Raw genomic sequence first — 21,082 nt, 5'->3', positions numbered from 1 at the left:
CTTCTGGCCTCCAGAACCAGGAGTGAATGAATTTCTATTTTCTGAAACCACCCAGTTTCTGATATATTGTTTCATCAGCCCTAGGAAACGAATACTCCTATCAGTTGTGCATAAAACAAAGCATTACTAAAACAAGAAGGAAGATAGCTCTCTCTTCGGCGTCATCACTCCTTGGAATTCAGGGATGAGCTTTGTGCTGGGTCCTGGTCCACACAGCTGCATCTCCCTGGTGGCCCACTCATCTCATTCCCCAGTTGCAGCCCCCTGGAGAGAGTGCACGTCTTTTTCCCACCTCTCAGGTGTCAGCCTGGACCCTCAAGATACTGGCTTCCCAAGCAGAGAGGACCCGACAGCCTAGCCATGATGCGACTGTCTCTCAGGACAGACTCTGACCAGTAAAAGATGGAACACAGGAGAAGAGGGAGCCCAACCTCCTCCATGGCTGCTCTGAGACACAGATGTTCCACTAGGCTTCGCAGAGCTCCCTGGGGAATGAGGCCAGTGCCTTGGCTGTGGAGTTGTGGCTGGCTTGGGGTTCCTCGCTCTGAATTGCTCTCCCTCCTTCCTGCCGCTCTTCCTTTCTCCCCGTCTTCCTTCCCTAGGACGGCAGCCCTTGATCAAGAATTAGTACATAAGCTTTTGCCCCAGGCTCCGATTTTTAGGCCACTCAGGCTAAGGAGTGCTTAACAAGTGGATCAAAGCCATCTGAATAGGGCTACTCTATTTTAAATTCATGCCTCCACATTTTGGAGGAGTCTGTTTAAAAAAGCATACATTATAAGTGGGGATTAATTAGTTCTAAGTTAATCAAAGGCACAAATACTTGGCACTCATAGCTACTGTTTTTCATGAACTAAACATCTTGAGTCACTGCATTGATTTAATGCAATTCCATCCAAAAGTCCCACCCGAGGCCACACACAGTCCCACCCAAGGCCAACCACGTTAGACTTCACTATACAGACTCTGCCCCATCCCTGCTGGAGCCAGTGCTGACCAGGTTCAACACAGTCTCCAAGGCTGTCAGCCCAACCAGCAGGTCCTGCCGCCTGGATGGGTTTTGTTGGTCTCAGCCCTGCAGCCATAAACCTGGCACTACCAGGGTTTCCCTTCCACTAAGAGAGAACAGTGCTAAGCCAGGGCATGAGTTAAGAGCTGAAATTGCAGCCTCGCTCTGACCATCTGGGTGTAGTATCATCAACACTGGGAGTACAAATGGTCAAGAAGGGACCAATCTCTGACCTGCTCTACCCATGGGCTAGGAGGAGAGACGTGTCACAGAGTCAAGTGGACATGCCACGGCTGCACATCAGGGCACAGTGACAGTTGCCTGACACCCCTTACTTGCTCCAGTGGCAGTGGCAGGACTGAATTTTGGAGAATCACCCTCCCCACTGTGAATAAGAACAGAGCCCTGTCAGTTAAGGTGCTTGGCCATCCTTTGCCGTGGCCTCTCACATGGCCACGTTGGATTATTCCAAGGACTGGCTGACAGAATTGATGTTTTCTTGCTTGGCACTTGGTAGACTCTCCATAAATATTTGTTCATTGATTGGCTCAGTCAGTTGGATATTCCAAGGAACTGGCACAAGACTGATATTAAATACAAGACAAACAAACGGCTCATGATTAAGGGCCAATTCTATGGAAAAATCAGGTCACACAACTTTTTAATAAAGTGAGACGATTAGCCTTCTATATGAGACATTTCATCATCATGTCATCTGACCATGAGTATTCTGGAAAGATGACTAAATTGGATGCTCTAACCAGTGACTATCTAATACATTCACCTCTTTGGGAGCCCAAGAGGGGAGTCTTCCCCTTGGCTTCTCTCCTTGGCTTGGGGGTAACTGACAGCCAGTGCCCTGCAGCTCCAGTTGTCTGGATTCTTGCATTTCCTAACGCCGGTCTCGTACCTGCCCAAGCAGGCCATGACTTAGCAGCTGATGCACAATGCAGCTTTGGGGTAATCCTTTCTCTGTTCCTTTACTCTCTAATAAAGAACCACAATCAGGTAACATCTCTATTTTCATCAGACTTATTCTAGTTGCAGATAATTGGTGTTAGCTTCTTAAGCTGATTCCTGTAAAATTTATTTGTAAGAAAATAAAAATAGTGAATAAGGTGGTGTATAAAACAGTCCCAAAAGGAAAAATGACTAAATTCAGAAGCACAATGTAGACAGGCAACTTACTGGGGACTGGACTCACAATAAGAGGCATTTCTATGAGCATTTTACAGAAATATTTTTTTACCATAAAATAAGCAATTGAAGTAGAGATTGAGAAACATACAGCAACTTAGTAAATAATTATTTTCAAAAGGAGAGCTTATGACTTAACACTGTTCTCAAAGTGTGGTCCCTGGTCCAGCAGCAACAGCATCATCTGGGAACTTAGAAATGCAAATTCTTTGGATCCACCTTGGACACACTGAGTCAAAATTTCTAGGGGTGGGTCCCAGAAATCTGTAATCGAGTATAGTGCATCTGTTTTCTATTGCTATATAACAAATTACCACCAACTTAGTGGCTTAGAATAACACATATTCATGATCACATGGTGCTGTAGGTCAGAAGGCTGGGGGAGGCTCAGCTGTTCTCCCTGTTAGTGTCTCCCACGCAAGGTGTCAGGGGCAGGCTCAACTCCATCTGGGCTCTGGGGAGGAATCTGCCTCCCAGCTCATCCGGGGCATTCACAGAATCCCAGTCCTTGTGGTTGTGGGACTGAGACTCCCGTTTTCTTGCTGGTTGGAGGCTGGGAGTATAGAAACAAGGTTATGCCCATAATAAAAGGAATTAGAATTCATTTCCAGATTATAATCCAGGTAATAGACATTATCTCCAGGACAAGGATGAAATGCACATGCTATTCTGGGAAGATATTAGGAGAACTATTAACTGAGCACATTTCTGGATTTTTGTTTGATTTTCTTTACTAGTTTTTACCTTGGAAAATACTGACAGCATTTCTGAAGATATGAGATCCAAAGTCTGATGAGGCTGGCAAACAGTCAGAGAAGTCTAGAGCAGCATTTCCTAAGGTGACGCCTATAAACACTACTCCCATGAGGCCTCCAAAAACGTGAGTGGAGAACCATCATACATTAGTATAATGTCTAGGATAGCCCTTCTGAATGCAGACGTTCCAATACATTGGCATTTTAAGGTTCTGACAAGTCCTGTAGCAAAGAAATCTTTTTGCCTAAGCTGAGATTGTGTCTACATGTATTTCCTTGGGAGCCCCTCTTGCTGTGGGGTATTGGAAATACTGCTCATGAGTGTGGCAGTGATAACTGTAAAGCCAGAAGCAGGCTTTGGGAGAAAAGCTGGGGGTCAGACTCCTGCTCACTTACAGGCAGTGAGAAGAGTTTGTCTTTGGCCTCCCTGCCTCTGTCCGATGCTCCTCCCCTACCACTCTCTCTTCACTCATTTGTTTTCCTCTGCCAACCTGCAACCTACATAAAGCAAAGTTGGGCTGGGCCTGTTTATGCATCTTCCCAGGTTTTCCTGGCTCCACATGCCCCTGGCCTCGGCAACTTGCTATGTGGGTGCTCGGGCAGTTGCCACCAAAGTCTGTGTCCTGATCTGTCAGCTGTCTGTCTTCCCCAGAGGCAATGGCTGCCTTGATGCCACATGCAGGAGGCACAGCAACTCCAGTGCCAGGTTGTTCCCATCCCTGCTGGAGGATGACCCCTCTTGCAGTGCTTGGAGCAGCGATCTGGCTGTCCTGGTGGCTGGATGACCATGAGATGGCCAAGCGGCCTGGGAAGTGTGCAGTGTGACCATCAATATGAGAAACAGGAAGGAGCCAGGAGGTCCATTCCAGATGCATTACTCTCTCCATCCTCTCCACAGACTCCAGTCCCATGAGAGGCTCCAAAGCAACAGCAACAACGACACCATTCCTTGGGGTAAGTGCTGTGCATGCCTGCTGACCTCTGCCCTTCTTGGAGAGCAGGTGCCCTGGTTCCGCCAGCCCTTGGAAGACCTCTGTGTTGCTGGGTGGCAGCAGCTGCTCTATGAATGGGATCTGGAGGGCTCTGTGGGGACCCCCATGTGTCCATGTTCCTGCCCACTCTGCCCCACTCCCCTTCCCTCACTCTGCCTGCCTGGGCCTGTACTTCCCCTTCCCAACACAACCTACCAGAAGCTTTGCTTCTCCATGTGTTTTCTGAGAAATCCGGGCTATGAAAAGATATAGGCAAACTTCATAAGATTTTCTCAGAATAAGGACAAAAGACTTAAAGATAATCTCACTCAAAGAGATATCCTAAAAACCAAGAACTGTACTTGAAGAATGCAATTGGGGATAAAGCCACAAATACCCTGCAGGGCCACAACCTTTCCTCTTCGAATATTCCCTTCTATTTCCCTTTCCTTCACCTAACCATGGAGGGGAAAGGGCAGGCTTCAGAAAACATAAAAGACAGGCTGGAAAACAGAGAGTGAGATATATGGGCAGAAGTGTAAGGAGCTGTAGGTGAAAGCAAAAGCCCCAAAGGCATCAAGACCCCAAAAGGCTCCTTCATGTGCGCAGGTGCACAGGCCATGCCCTGCTCTGCAGAAGGTGCAGGTGGAAAAAGCCACACCATTGACAGTCCACATTCATCTCCAGGGGCCTGGATTCAAACAGTTGAGAGACACTGCTATGCACAGTAACAAAATAAGACATAAGAAATAGACCTTGGCTTCCAATTCCTAAAGGTCACTGAATCACAGATTTATGATTCCTCTGTCTCCCCATTCCAATTGAAAGGACCCAACCAATACATTAACACAAATTCCAAGCCACAGATAGAAACTAGAGAACGGTCATGCCCACAGACTCAATACTTGGGGAAGTTTTGACAGAGAGCAGAGCAGGCAGGAGCCACGTCATCTGTCCCAGGCAAGATAGCCTGCGAGGGAGGTAAGCAAGGATTTATGGTTCCCATTTGCTGTTCCCCTTCACTAACAGCTCCTGCACTGGCAGGAAGGCAGAGGAAGGCTGCAGGGAGGATTCTGCGGTCCAGTTGTGCAGGATCCCATGGGTCCAGCTGCCCACAGTAGGGTCGAGGAAGCTTGGCCCTGGCTGCAGGTGTGCGTTGAGGGACTGGAGCCCACAAGGCAGACAGTACAGAGGTCAGAGGTGCTGAGCACCTGAAGGGAGGGCTTGCTTCCTTCCCTAACTGTCTTGTTCAGCCCCATCAAACTCTCACAAGGAAGAGTGGCCAGAGCTCCTGAACCCTTGGGTATCTCCCCCTGAGCCCCACCAACTAGAAAAAATACAGTAACTGGGAAGTGAAAGAATTGAACAAGGCACTGTGTCTCCCATGACAGAACTCAGTGCACCTGCTACACCGAACAAACTCTGTCCATCTACAAATATGAGGAGAAGATGCCAGCCAGGCAGGGCAGCAGGGCTCAGCATGATTCTTCAGAAGAATGGAACCGGAGATAATGATTCCATGCACAACAGTACACAAGAAACAAGAAGTAACTAAAAACCTGAATTCATGTTTTCAGTGAGACACAAGAGTCTGTTGCATTGATAAAATGAGAGCAATTAATTGTGAAAAAGGAGCATCCTGCAAAAAGGAATCATTGGAGATGAAAATTATAACTGCTGAACTTAAGAACATTGGGAGGCAGGGAGCTGCACACCGGTGGCCAGAGGAGAGTGAGCAGGACCCGGAGCGCCAGTTTGATAAATGCACCAGGAACCTGAGAGCACAAGCCACAGAGGAGGAGCCTGCGAGACAAGAAGAGGAGCCCAGAGAAAGCCCACTGTGCGGAGCCTGCTTTCTCTGCATGGGAAAGAGGGGAGCGGAGACATGATGAGGCACACAGAGAAAGTCCAGCATGTGGAGATGGCTTCCCCTGGGTGGGAAGGAGGGGAGCGGAGACACAATAAGGCCCGCAGAGACATTCTGAGGGTGGAAGGAAGGTGAGAGTCGAGCAGCAGGTCATGGAGGGAGCACTTAGATCCCCTTCCCACCCAGCCTCCCAGACCCCTGGGGCTGCCTGGGGGAACCGGAGATCTGGGGATCTGGATGCTCCTCTTAAAGCTTGCACGATTCTCTTGTGTTCAGCCCCACTGGCTCCCCTGGCTTAGAAACACCTGAGTCTTTCCTGGTCTCTAAGGTGCTAGTTGCCCCTCCTTGAATGCTCCTGTCTCCCGCCTTCCTCACCCTCAGTGTGAGATTCCAGTTTCTCTGCTGAACTAAGTCAATTATTGTCTGTATTTATTGATATGGACTGATATCCACATTCTGAGTAAAAATTAAAATCAGATTGTAAAACTGGGCATATGATTCCATTGGTGTAAAACACCCTGAATTTATGTATATACAATCATCCTCAGGAGATGACCATAATCTGAGGATTCATTCTAGGACCCTCCTTAGATACCAAAATCCACAGATGTTTAAGTCCCTGATATAAAATGATGTAGTATTTGGGCCAGGCACAGTGGCTCACACCTGTAATCCGAGCACTTTGGGAGGCCGACGCAGGGAGACCACCCGAGGTCAGGAGTTTGAGACCAGCCTAGCCAACATGGGAAAACCTCGTCTCTACTAAAAATACAATAATTAGCTGGTCCTGGTGGTGTGCACCTGTAATCCCAGCTGTTCAGGAGGCTGAGGCAGGAGAATTGCTTGAACACAGGAGGCAGATGTTGTAGTGAACTGAGATGGCACCACTGCACTCCAGCCTGGGTGACAGAGCGAGACTCCATCCCCCCACCAAAACTGACATAGTATTTGCAAATAACCTATGAATATCCTTCCATACACTTTAAATTATTTCTAGATTATTTATAATACCTAATACAACATAGCTATGTAAATAGTTGTTATATTGTATTGGTTTTTATTTATATTACTTTTATTGTTTTTTAAAACATATATTCTATCCATGGTTGGATAAATCTGTGGATGCAGACCCCATGGATAAGGAGGGCAGACTGGACACTGAAATGTCAGAAGAGGACACCTATTAAACTGACCTAAAGTTCTGAGTGGTTGGGTGATTGGTGAGTTTGTTTTCACATTTGCTTTTTATCCATTTCTTTTTGTATTGAGTGTGTTTTATTTTTATGTATTTTTAAAAAAATATAAAACTATATTCATTTTGGAAAAAAAATTCTATTTATAGAATGTGAAGTCACACATTAGGAGGATGGGGAAGGAGTTTTCACTGAGGGAAACAAAGTGTAGTGAGCATAGCAAGAGGAAAGCGGGGAAGAGCCCCCCAGGGTCAGATGCAATATCTATCAGAGGCTGATTTGGGGTGCAGTGGAATGGGGTGCTCTTTCTGACAATTACATTTGAAGTAGTTGTTAGTGGGAATTGGGGTGAGTTGGAGTAGGGTGGGCAGACTGCCTTTAAAAGTCTTTCAAGTGATATTTAGTTTCACTTGAAACTCAGGAAATAATTTAAAATGTGAAAATACTGAGGTTAACCAAGAACCTCTCCCTAAGTACAGTTAATTCTATAATGCCTAAGGAAAGTTCACTCATACTGCTGACAAATCCAGTTGTGGTAAATGAGTGTTCCTGGCATAGTGCAGCCCTAATTCACTGCCATTCCCTCATGTCCTGAAGCCTAATGGACAGGCAGAGCTTGGATTTTGTGTGCTGGACTCCTTGATAGTGTTTTTTGTGAGCTTTTTTTTCTTTCTATTCTTAAGATTGGGCCATTTTTAAAAATCCATTGTCAATTTCACTTATTCTTGCTTCTGCCATCTACAATATGCTATTGAGACTGTTTAGCAAGTTTGTTATTTCAATTATTATACTTGTTCAGCTCTGGAATTTCCATTTTTTAATAATGTAATTTCTCTGTGGAGATTCCCTATCTACTCATTCATTAAGACAATTTTTCCTTTAATTCTTTTAATGCCCTTTGGTTGAGCATATCTGCAATAGGTGCTTTGAAGTCTTTGACTACTAAATTCAACATGGAGGCCTATTTAGAGTCAGTTTTGGGTGACTGACAATTTCCATAATCTCCCAGCCCCTAGCATTATCACATTCCCGGTTTCCTTGCATGTCTTACTAGCTTGATATATCAAAGCACAGGGCCTAAAGCTAGTAGATAATAGTCACTGCAGCCTTTCTGAGTCCTGTTATGCTCTCCTGGTGATCATTGGCTTATTGTTCTGGCAAGAAGTTAGCTGACCTGGACTCAAACTACAAGCTCTGCTCTCCTGTGATATGCAGCAACTGATAAATCCCTAAATTTTTCAGCTTCTGCAGTTGCTTTGTTTCAGGCTGGTCTACTGAAGTCTCCCTTATGGTTGCATAAGTTGGCAGTCAGCCAAGTATTTGGAAAGAGTTTATATTCAGATTTTGGGGTTCATCCTGTCTGTGGTTCTCCCATTTCTAGGGAAACTTGCCCTCCTAATTTCCAGCTGGTGTGCCAGTTTTAGGCTCTGTTCTCTCACATTTTTAGCCAGCAGGGCCTCAGCTTCCTATCACCCAATCTGCACATGGATTCAGGAAATGTACTCAGTTAATAAGTGAATAAATCGATCTGCATTTTTACTTCTTTTTCTAAGACAAGTCATACCAGATGAAATTGGGAATCAGAATGCTTTGGCTCTTGTAATATAATACAATACCTACAAGATAATATTGCCTGCTTTCACATTTAAAAATTACAGGAAATGTGCTTTCAGACTACAAAATAATTCTAAAATAAATGATTTATTTTATTAAGAAGACCAAATAATTCCTATCATTATACAAATGTCCTTTAGAATTTTTAACTTAAAAAATTTTCTCCATTCCACTGGACTCACTGGAAATATAACTAAATGAAGTGTTATTGTCACCACATGTGATGCTGGAATCACAGATGTAGGATAGTTCTAGTACTCTCTTTGATTCCAACCCCAACACATCACGCTAAGTAGGTTTTCAGTTCCACTTTCCATTGGTAGAAAAATCATGGCTGAAAATAGACATCATAATAATCTCTTTGCCAATAAAAGGCCTCTGTTATTCCTCTTCATAGTTTAAAATAAATCATTTATGAAAATAAAATCAATAAGTTTACATTAAACCACTTCTTTCTTAGGACTAATTAAGTGTGTGTCTCAATTTATGTGTTAAACCTTGAAGATATTGTAGTATAACTTTTAACTATTAGTGTTTAAACAAAATATTCATATACCTTCCCTTTAGAACAGTGTTAATTAGAGTTGTGCACAGTGTCCAACTCACACTTTTCCCAGTATTCTCAGTTCCAGAGACAACGGTCGGCCTTGAATACTGGAGAGGAGTCAGCTTCTCTTGTACCTTACTCCATGATATCAGCCATAACTCCTGTTTGAAGTTCAAGTTTCAGAATGCATGCTTCCAAAAATGTGTCTGCTGATATGCTTTTAAAAAGTGTTACATCAATGTACAGATAAAAGACCTTCAGGCACTGTCTTTATAAGATACTACTAAAGTAATAATCCACCGCAGAATAAGAACAGCTCCTACATGTGGTATTATGAAGGAATGCCTCTTTTTGTTTTTTTTGCCTTGGAAATGAGATTATCCCTGCTTTGATTAAAACCTTCAGTAGCTCCCCACTTTTACAGAATAGAGTTTGGGCTTTTTGTATTTATTCCAAGGCCTTTCTCATTGTGTCCTGGCATATTTTTCAAATCCTATCACCTTCTCGGCTGCACTGGCATATTCACCAATATTTGAATTATGTTTCACTTTCTGAGCTTCCAGCTGTTCTCTATCAGAGCCTTCACAGATATCTGGTTCAGTTCGCTCTAGAAGCTGAACACCTCAATTGTGACCACATATCTTGAATTTTCTGGAAAAGTCCCAATGCCGTTGTATTTTTAATCTCTAAAATGAACTTGGCACTTCTCAGTCTACGTGTCCCTGTTTTTTGGTTCAGAAACTATGATTTACTACAACGTTATCATTCTATGTCATCAGATTAAAAGCTGATTAAAAAACAAATAATTTTTAAAAGATTATTGCACATAACTTAATTTTTTGAAAATTTAAATAACATAGTGACTCTATAGAAATTAGAAGAAAACAACAGAAATCATTATCATCACTTGCATTTCCACTCTGATATGCATATTTTTCTAGAACTTTGTCTAAGAATTTATGCATATGTATATGTTTTATAAAGATGAAGTTATGTTCTCTTAGTATTTTAGATGAGTTGCATATGATTTGTGAGTCTGTGAATCTTTTATATCATCATCATAAAAGATTGCGTTTAGTACATTGTATATATGATCATAATTCTCAAACCAATCCTTTATTTTGGAAAAGAGATTACATGCCTTTATTTTTCATTATTGTTACAGAAACACATTGAAAACCTGTTTTCAAAAAACGGATACTAAACCTATAAGAATTTTAAACTATAGTCAAGTCATAGCAAGAAAAATAAATGCACTGGGTACAAAAATTAAATTATAATTTCAGTTTATTATTCCAATTGTTTTATAAACCTCACATTCCAACTTATTCTAAAACAAGTTTTTAAAATATTATGTAACATAATTTGGTAATTTATGTAGATTACAGATTCTTTTGTGAAATGCCTACACAGACCTTCTAAAATAAATACACTTGAGTATATTCTATAAATATCCATTATTTTCTCCACAAAGTTTTTAGCCTCAATATGTCAAAAATATGATATAGGATCTGTCTAGATAAGCCTCAGTTTAATTACAGTGATTACAACTTCTTTGTGTAATTGATTTTGTATCCCTTATATGACAATAATCCTCTGAAATAATTAGGAGTTTTAAGGACTTTGGAAGAGTGTGATAAAGACATAAAAATGACTCAACATTTTTGAAAGAAGCCTGTCCAGATTCAATGATGGGAGAAATAAAATCTGGTGACATACTCAGCATATATATTTCAGATGTATTGATCTTCATATGACTTGTAAGCACAGGTAAGAAATGAAATACAAATCAAAAAAACATAGCAAGAACAGAGCACGAGTCATAGCTCCTTGCTTTCTGATGACTCTAACTGCAATAATCCACGGTGGCTGGTTTGTATTTGGAATTACACAACAATTAGTCAAAAATGGGCCAAGTGTTTAATAATGGTAAGTACTAAAAAGCAAAACTAAACACACAGGATAATAATACTGCAGAGTTTCACTGGCTTTTATGGTTCTTTGATTTGGAAAAAGGAAGGTACTAAATTAACCCATCAGGAAGAAAGAGACTTTGGGACTTCACTGTTGCAAAAAGTAGTTCTATCACATTTAGTTGGCATTTTGAAAAGAGTGTCAGAGGATATTCTTTTGCTACTAGAAATTTTCCTCAAATACAGAGAAAGTGATAATTGGGCAGCTTTGTGCATTCTAAGACCCCATGTAAGGAGCAGGAGCAGTGCCACAGCCATCATGATGCAGAGGGGTATCAAGGGAGAGCAAAACAGATAGAGGAAAAGCATTGAAAAGTACATTTTTTAAAAACCTCAGAATGAGTTTCACTATCCCTTTCGAGGAAAGGAAAAATAGGGACAACTCTCCCTCCTTGCCTTGATGTGAGGGCATGATGCTAGTTCTGTGTAATTGTTGGGGCTGCTTCCAGGACTTCTAGACTCCAATCTCTTTTGGCAATCTGCCGCCATAAGACGTCAAGGATTGCCTGATCTACAGATGGTCGCCAACTTAGGATGGTTCAGCTTGGCGACTTTCGACTTAATGATGGTGTGAAAGTGATATACACTTAGTAGAAATGTACTTTGTTTTTTAATTTTGATCTTTTTCCAGGCTAGCCATATATGCTGGGAAGTGGCAGTGAGCCACAACTCCCAGTCAGTGATGCGATCACAAGGGTAAACAACTGATACTATATCCAATAAATTACATGAGCTATTTAACCCTTTATTACAAAATAGGCTTTGTGTTAGATGATTTTGCCCAACTGCAGGCTAGTGTAAGCATTCTGAGCAATTTAAAGTAAGCTGGGCTAAGCTATGATGTCTGGTAGATTAGGTATATTAAATGCATTTTTCAACTTATGATATTTTCAATTTAACAATGGGTGTATCTGGATGTGATCCATCCTAAGTCGAGGAGCCTCTATATATTACTGTCCACCAGACATTCCATGAAAAGAAATTCTAAGGTGGAGGATAAGGGCCACCATAGCTGATTAGATTTTAATTTCTGTCTTTCAACATTATGGTACCCCTTTTTCTCCACTTGGAAAGCACAGTTGCCAAAGATTTTCAAAATCTCGTCAGAACATGCAGTAACACATGTGCCTTCTAAAGCTTGCCAAAGCCTACATTTTCTAATAAGAACACCCTCTTATGACATAGACAGCTGACCTGATGAAACACCAGCACCAGTGCCATATGAAAATCCACCTTTCCAGAATATGAAAACTGGCCTACAGAATTTAAATATTTAGTATTTTCCCAGTTTAATTTGTATCTTTTTTAAACTTCTAAAAATCATTGACTTTTATAAAAATATCAGAAAGCTATATTCTAATTCTACTACCATAGTTTTGAGCTCAACATATTATTCTAGAATCTTCACAGCCTCAGTTTTGTTCACACATCAAATTAGGGAACACAAATCGAACAGTCTTGAAGGCTGAGGCTTCCTTGTTCTGATATTTTCTGATTCTGTGAATGTTGAAGGAGTGTTAAATACAAACACCAGGTTACTCGTATCACTGAGAGGATCACCATTAGATTAGGAGAAAAACATACAATGAAAAGGTTTACAGGAAGAACATAACACTAAATAAACCAATTTTAAAAAGCAAAAGCTACTGTTAGAATGAGTGAACAAATTTCCACAGGTTAAAAATAGTGAACTGATTCAAACAAACAAAAATCTTTGAGCCAAACCTACGTTTTCTTAGCAGCCTCTGCAGAGGGCCCCTCTTCCTCTTGTGTCTTGCATCCACTTTTACTTTGTGTTTTGTTCTTTTGGTGGATTGTGTTTGAGAGCAAGAGTAAGTGAGACTTGACCACAGAATTATTTTTATAACATTTCCAATTGATTGGAATCAGGAAAAGAGATTCAAGAAAACTCTTAATAATCTTAGGAGAGTTTTGGCAAGGTTTTCTGGGCAAAGAGCTTCAAGGAAGTCCACTCCAGCCTTAAGACAATAGGATTATTGACTGAAGTCAACCTGGAGATGGAAGCTTTGCAAACGTTTCCCTGTTTCTTTCTTTCTTTCTTTCTTTTTTTTTTGAAATAGAGTCTCACTCTGTCAGCTGAAGTGTGTTGGCATGATCTCAGCCCACTGCAACCTCCACCTTTCGGGTTCAAGCAATTCTCCTGCCTCAGCCTCCTGAGTAGCTGGGACTATAGGTGCATACCACCACACCCAGCTAATTTTTGTATTTTTAGTAGAGATGGGGTTTCACTATATTGGCCAGGCTGGTCTCGAACTCCTGACCTCAAGTGATCCACCTGCCTCAGCTTCCCAGAGTGCTGGAATTACAGGTGTGAGCCACCATGCCCGGCCACATTTCCCTGTTTCAACTGGAGAGTTTATAATTATTTGACCAAGCCTGCAGACCAAACTTTGTTATCAAGCTCTGAAGAGCTCTGCCCATGGAAAGATCTTGTTTCTAGTCTCCCTGCCCCCACACCAACAGCATCTTTCCCAAATTCTTTAGGATACCAAAAGCTGTCCTTGCCAGGTGTTGGATGTGATGGAGTGAGAGAACTGGCCTATCCCATGACTGGGATGCATGTTGATTCTGCCAGCTCCAGGGCAAAATTAACTTCTCACCCAGGATTGCCATTCTAATTTGTCATGGGACCTGAAGTCACATTAATAATAGTTGTGCAAAGTCCAAAATTGATAACATTTGCTTCTTAATACATTTTATAAATAATTGTTTTCATTTGGTTACTTGGAGTTATTAAAACAAAAAAATATATATACAGGGACTTCATGATGACCCAGCTTTAAGGCCTCACAGAGCTAAAAGGAGGTGCCTCTCTGAGCTGGCTCCCTGAACATACTTTAACAGAGCAAGTAGCATAGAGTGATGCAGCAGCCTTCAACAATTGAGCAATTTTTATTCTACACATCCAGGTGTTCAGGTGAATAAATACACAGGTAGATGCCTAATCACAAGTACCACAGCATGCTTCAACTCTAAAATCTAGTGGCTAAAATTCACTTTAAAAAAAATTTTAGTTTAGTTTAAGTTCTAGGATACATGTGCAGGTTTGTTACATAGGTATACATGTGCCATGGTGGTTAGCTGCACCTATCAATCCATGATCTATATTTTAAGCCCCACAAGCATTAGCTCTTTGTCCTGGTGTTCTCCCTCCCCTCACCCCTCTCCCCATCACCCCCCTGCCCCCACGCCAACCAGGCCCCAGTGTGTGTTGTCCATGTGTTCTCATTGTTCAACTCCCACTTATGAGTGAGAACATGTGGTGTTTGGTTTTCTGTTCCTGTGTTAGTTTGCTGAGGATGATGGCCTCTAGCTTCATCCATATCCCTGCAAAGGACATGATCTCATTCCTTTTTATGGCTGCATAGTATTCTATGGTGTATATGTACCACATTTTCTTTATCACTGATGGGCATTTGGGTTGTTTCCATGTCTTTGCTATTGTAAAATTCACTTTTTTTGAGACTTCACATTACTTCTCTGTGGGCCAGGCTTTAGATTTGTTGCTCTACATCTCATTAAGTCCTCCCAACAATACTGTGAGGTAGACATGATTATTATCCTCATTCTACAGGTGAGAAACCCAAGACTTAGAGGGTTTAAAAACCTAGTCAGAGGTTCCAAGCTAGTTAGTAGGTGGAAGCCTAAACTCAGACCTCTGACTCCTTCCATACCTCTCAACCCCTGAGAACAGCCATGAACAAAGAAACGCAATTTTTTTCAAACTGCTGAAATATGCGTTCTTGATTTAAGCAGGCTCAAGAGATCATTCTTAAAACACTTGTACTTAGGTAAATGTACAGTGCAGGAAATATGCAAGACTTTCAGAATTAAAAAGCTTGTCACTGTTCTTTCAATAAATAAGACTTTATTCCTTTCTTAAGTGAGCTACTTTCATCATATTTTTGCCAATTGAATATTGTCCCACACTTGCTCTGCATAAGCACTTTCTGAAACTGGTATAAGGCAAAAAAAAGTTGGTATCTTACCAGTCTGGTTTTTATTTCCCTATAAACACCACTTTGGTAGTTTATATTGTTTAGAACCCATTGCTTGGGGGTGGAGGGTGGGGGGGGGGAAATGTGTAAGCTTTTGATTACAAGAGTTATGCATCTTGATCTTAAAATTATGTTTGCTTTGCAAAGAAGAGAAGGTTCTGGAATAGAGTGTCTCCTTGGCAGTTTATATGTCTTTATCTTGGCTCAGACTTAGGCCAGACAACAAGCAAGCTGCCTACTGCTAAGACTGCATCTATTCTGTGAAAGCCTGTGGGGCATTTCAGAAAGACAAGGTCCTGGTTGTGTGCATGGAGGTGAAATCTGGCTTTTCATGAGCCTGACTCCTTCCATTTCTTTCAGGAAAAAGAGGAGCAAAGGCATCAAATTTCCAGATCTGGCTTGCTAAATTTCTGGAAAGACATGCTGCCACCAAGGTTTTGGGTGAGCATGTGGTCATTCCTGCCTTCCCAACTTCACTTTCCCCATTAGGAGGGAAGTGGTTGTCAGCCTTCTATGCGAGTTGGACAGCACAGTCTGCACGTGCTCTTGCTCTGTCTCTGTGGAGTGCACCTGGGCAGCAGAGATACCCCAGCCTCTGGCACTGCACTTTCCTTACAAGTTGAAGGTGGAGATAAGACACACATTCATTTCTTTTAAAAACATCATGCTAAGTCCAGAGGTTGGCACCCTTCCCAGGAGAGGCCTGAACGACCTGCCCTCCCACTGCCAAGTCTTTCTTTTCTCTTTCTTGTGGCCCTTCTTGATCCAGGTCTGCTCTAACTGGAAAGCCAGGTCCCCAGAGATGAGCCCTGTGGTGCTGAGGAGGTGGGAGTCACAGGAAATGTCCCCCATCTCCAAAGCCAGGGGCCTCTCCACACACCCTGGGTAATTTTGGGAGAGCAGGGATGATGTCTGTGTCACAAGACATTGCCACTTTAAAGTATTCAAGATCCTATATTTTCTACAACCTTAGTGAGGCATGAGCATATGAAGCACAGTGAAAAAACGTTCATTCATTCATTTATTCATTCACCCATTCAAAAGACTTTCACAGGTGGCAAGATGGCTGAATAGGAACAGCTCTGGTCTGCAGCTCCCAGCAAGATGGATGCAGAAGGTAGGTGATTTCTGCATTTCCAACTAAGGCACCAGCTCATCTCATTGGGACTAGTTAGACAGTGGATGCAGCCCACAGAGGGCGAGCTGAAGCAGGGTGGGGCATCACCTCACCCAGGAAGTGCAAGGGGTTGAGGAACTCCCTCCCCTAGCCAAGAGAAGCCTTGAGAAACCGTCCTGTGAAGAACCATGCATTCTGGCCCACATACTACACTTTTCCCATGGTCTTCACAACATGCAGATCAGGAGATTCCCTCGGGTGCCTATACCACCAGGGCCCTGGATTTCAAGCACAAAACTGGGCAGCCATTTGGGCAGACACTGAGCTAGCTGCAGGAGTTTTTTTCATACCCCAGTGGTGCTTCAAATTCCAGCAAAACAGAACTGTTCTCTCCCCTGGAAAGGGGGCTGAAGCCAGGGAGCCAAGTGGTTTAGCTCAGTGAATCCCACCCCTATGGAGCCCAGCAAGCTAAGATCCACTGGCTTGAAAATCTTGCTGCCAGCACAGCAGTCTGAAATCGACCTGGGACACTTGAACTTGGTGGGGGAGGGGTGTCCATCATTACTGAGGCTTGAGTAGGTGGTTTTCCCCCTCACCATGTAAACAAAGCCTCTGGGAAGTTTGAACTGGACAGAGCCCACCAAAGCTTGGTAAAGCCACTTTAGCCAGACTGCCTCTCTAGATTCCTCCTCTCTGGGCAGGGCATCTCTGAAAGAAAGGCAACAGCCCCAGTCAGGGGCTTATAGATAAAACTCCCAACTCTCTGGGACAGAGCACGTGGCGGAATGGGCAGCTGTGGGCACAGCTTCAGCAGACTTAAACGTTCCTGCCTGCCAGCTCTGAAGATCTCCCAACACAGCGCTCAAGCTCTACTAAGGGACAGACTGCCTCCTCAAGTGATTCCCTAACCACCATGCCTCCTGACTGGGAGACACCTCCCAGCAAGGGTTGACAAACACCTCATACAAAAGAGCTCTGGCTCACATCTGGTGAGTGCCCCTCTGGGACAAAGCTTCCAGAGGAAGAAACAGGCAGAAATCTTTGCTGTTCTGCAGCCTCCACTGGTGATACCCAGGCAAACAAGGTCTAAAGTGGACCTCCAGTAAACTCCAGCAGACTTGCAGCAGAGGGGCCTGACTGTTAGAAGGAAAACTAACAAACATAAAGGAATAGCATCAACATCAACAAAAAGGACATCTACACAGAAACCCCATCTGAAGGTCACCAGTATCAAAGACCAAAGGTAGATAAATCCACGAAGATGAGGAAAAACCAGGGCTAAAAGGCTGAAAATTCCAAAAACCAGGACACCGCTTCTCTGCCAAGGGATCACAAGTCCTTGCCAGCAAGGGAACAAAACTAGATGGAGAATTAGAATTACTCTGATTAACTGACAGAAGTAGGCTTCAGAAGGTGAGTAATAACAAACTCCTCTGAGCTAAAGGAGCATGTTCTAACCCAATGCAAGGAAGGTAAGAACCTTGAAAAAAGGTTATATGAATTGCTAACTAGAATAACCAGTTTAGAGAAGAACATAAATGACCTGATGGAGCTAAAAAACACAGCACGAGAACTTCATGAAGCATACACAAGTATCAATAGCCAAATCAATCAACCAGAAAAAAAGATATCAGAGATTGAATACCAACTTAATGAAACAAATCATGAAGACAAGATCAGCAAAAATAAAAGCATGAAAAGAAACAAAGAAATCCTCCAAGAAATATGAGACTATGTGAAAAGACCAAACCTACATTTGATTGGTGTACCTGAAAGTGACGGGGAGAATGGATCCAAGTTGGAAAATACTCTTCAGGATATTATCCAGGAGAACTTCCCCAACCCAGGACAACAGGCCAACTTTCAAATTCAGGAAATTCAGAACACCACAATGAAACTCCTTGAGAAGAGCAACCCCAAGACACATAATCATCAGATTTACCAAGGTTGAAATGAAGGAAAAAATGTGAAGGGCAGCCAGAGAGAAAGGTCAGGTTACCCACAAAGGGAAGTCCATCAGACCAACAGTGGATCTCTCTGTAGAAACCCTACAATCCTGAAGAGAGTGGGGGCCAATATTCGACATTCTGAATGACAATAATTTTCATCCCAGAGTTTCATATCCAGTCAAACTAAGCTTCATAACTGAAGGAGAAATAAAATCCTTTACAGACAAGCAAATGCTGAGAGATGTTTGTCACCACCAGGCCTGCCTTACAAGAGCTCCTGAAGGAAGCACTAAATATGGAAAGGAAAAACAGTACCAGCCACTGCAAAAATATACCAAATTGTAAAGACCATTGGCACTATGAAGAAACTGCATCAACTAATGGGCAAAATAACCAGCTAGCATCATAATGACAGGATTAAATTCACACATAACAATATTAACCTTAAATGTAAATGGGCTAAATGCCCCAATTAAAAGACACAGACTGGTAAATTAGAGAAAGAGTCAAGACCCATTGGTGTGCTGTATTCAGGAGACCCATCTCATGTGCAAAGACAAACATAGGCCCAAAATAAAGGGATGGAGGAATATTTAACAACCAAATGGAAAAAAAAAAAAAAAAAAAAAGCAGGGGTTGCAATCCTAGTCTCTGATATAACAGACTTTAAACCAACAAAGATCAAAACAGACAAAGAAGGGCATTACATAATGGTAAAAGATCAATGCAACAAAAAGAGCTAACTATCCTAAATATATATGCACACAATACAAGAGTACCCAGATTCATAAAGCAAGTTCTTAGAGACCTACAAAGAGACTTAGACTCCCACACAATAATAGTGGGAGACTTTACACTGTCATCCCACTTGTAAACAAACTTAAACAAATTTACAAGAAAAACACAACCCCATCAAAAAGTGGGCAAAGGATATGAACAGACACTTCTCAAAAGAAGATATTTATCCAGCCAACAAACATGTGAAAAAAAAGCTCATCATCACTGGTCATTACAGAAATGCAAATCAAAACCACAATGAGATACCATATCAAGCCAGTTAGAATGGCAATCATTAAAAAGGCAGGAAACAACAGATGCTGGAGAGGATATGAAGAAATAGGAACGCATTTACACTGTTGGTGGGATTGTCTTCCACCATTGTGGAAGACAGTGTAACCATTCCTCAAGGATCTAAAACCAGAAACACCACTTGACCCAGCAATCTCACTACTGGGCACATACCCAAAGGATTATAAATCACTGTACTAGAAACACACATGCACATGTATGTTTATTGTGGCACTACTCACAATGGCAAAGACTTGGGAACCAACCCAAATGTCCATCAATGATAGACTGGATAAAGAAAATGTGGCACATATACACCATGGAATACTATGCAGCCATAAAAAAGGATGAGTTAATGTCCTTTGCAGGGACATGGATGAAACTGGAAACCATCATTCTCAGCAAACTAACACGGGAACAGAAAACCAAACACCTCATGTTCTCACTCATAAGCAGCAGCTGAACAATGAGAACACATGGACATAGGGAGGGGAACATCACACACCAGGTCCTGTCAGGGGGTAGGGTACTAGGGGAGGGATAGCATTAGGAGAAATACCTAATGTAAGTGATGGGTTGATGGGTGCAGCAAACCACCATGGCACATGTATACCTATGTAACAGACCTGCACATTCTGCACACGTATCCCAGAACTTAAAGTATAATACTTAAAAAATAAAAAGACTTTCACAGCCTGCTCCTGGGTGGGAGGCATGTTGTTGTGCCCTGAGGGCTACAGAGACTGGGGTTTGGTTTGCTAGAAGCTTCCAGGTGAGCCCCAGTGATGTGATATGTGAAATAGAATACAAAAGACGATCTACCAGAGAAACACGGAATGCGATAAAAGCACAGAGGAGGGAGACGAGGTAAGCTGGGAGGTCTGTGTCAGGAAAGGCTTCTAGGCAGCATTTGAGCCAGGCCTTGAATAATTGATTGTATCTGGACACAAGAAATGAGGTAGAAGCAAAGATTACAAGCCAGCAAAGAAATGAGAGGAAGCCTAGGACAGGATTACAATATCAGAAAATCAGACTTAAAGACTTAATGATAAGCGGCAACTTAATAGCTCTGCACAGTTTACAAAATTTTACTACCTATTATTTTATCTGATTCATGCAAAATATGAACTTAAGTCTCAAGACTCTTATTATATTTTATTTTTAGGAAGCCTGGACTGAAGGAATAAATGTGAAAATAGTTTAAGCTCTGCAAAATCCTACATGAAGTAATATGCTACTATTTATTACTAATGATTACAAAGTATTAGAATAGAGAGTATAGTATAACTAAATCCAGTGTACATATTGTTTTATTAATGCCACATTCCCCTAGCCCAGCTTGAATTATAATAACATAAGAGCATTAACAATGCCTGGTTCTAACACTGGATTTCACGATTCTCTGTGATTACTTTTTAGAAAGATGGAGATGCAATGAAGAGACATTCACGTGGATACCCACATATGCAGGGACAGTGCCCACACATGTTTGGACTGGAGACAAACTACAAGAGTTGATGTCCTTGAGAGGGAGACTGGGACTTCTGGCCTATCCAAAGATGGCATGAGTCCCCCACACATGCTCTTTCAGAACTTTGCCCCACCTTCATCAGGAAATGGCATCTAATTCCCTTTCCCTTGAATCCAGGAAGGGCTTGTGACTCTCCTGGAACTGACAGAATACAGCAGAAATGAGGCAGTGTGACTTCTGAGGCTAGGTCCTGAAAGGCAATGCAGCTTCTGCCTTTTGAGCTATTATAGAACACACCTGTGGGGCTCTGAACCACTTTGTGAGAAGTCTGC

At 42.3% G+C, this 21,082-nt stretch overlaps 1 protein-coding gene and 1 long non-coding RNA gene across 2 annotated transcripts in view; one reads left to right on the top strand and one right to left on the bottom strand.

Annotated features, from left to right (window-relative positions):
- Positions 1-21,082, bottom strand: part of SLC22A3 (solute carrier family 22 member 3) — a 109,906-nt gene that overhangs the window by 67,091 nt on the left and 21,733 nt on the right. The window lies entirely within an intron of this gene.
- On the top strand, positions 2,948-7,011 carry LOC129060123 (uncharacterized). Its single transcript, XR_008526546.1, has 3 exons — positions 2,948-3,086; positions 3,860-3,915; positions 6,928-7,011. It is a non-coding gene; the product is annotated as an uncharacterized LOC129060123 (long non-coding RNA).

Source organism: Pongo abelii, chromosome 5 (genome assembly GCF_028885655.2).
Source record: "Pongo abelii isolate AG06213 chromosome 5, NHGRI_mPonAbe1-v2.0_pri, whole genome shotgun sequence".
Classification (NCBI taxonomy): Eukaryota; Metazoa; Chordata; class Mammalia; order Primates; family Hominidae; genus Pongo; species Pongo abelii.
The sequence above is the reverse complement of the archived record's forward strand: the minus strand, read 5'-3'. Positions and strand labels throughout refer to the sequence as shown.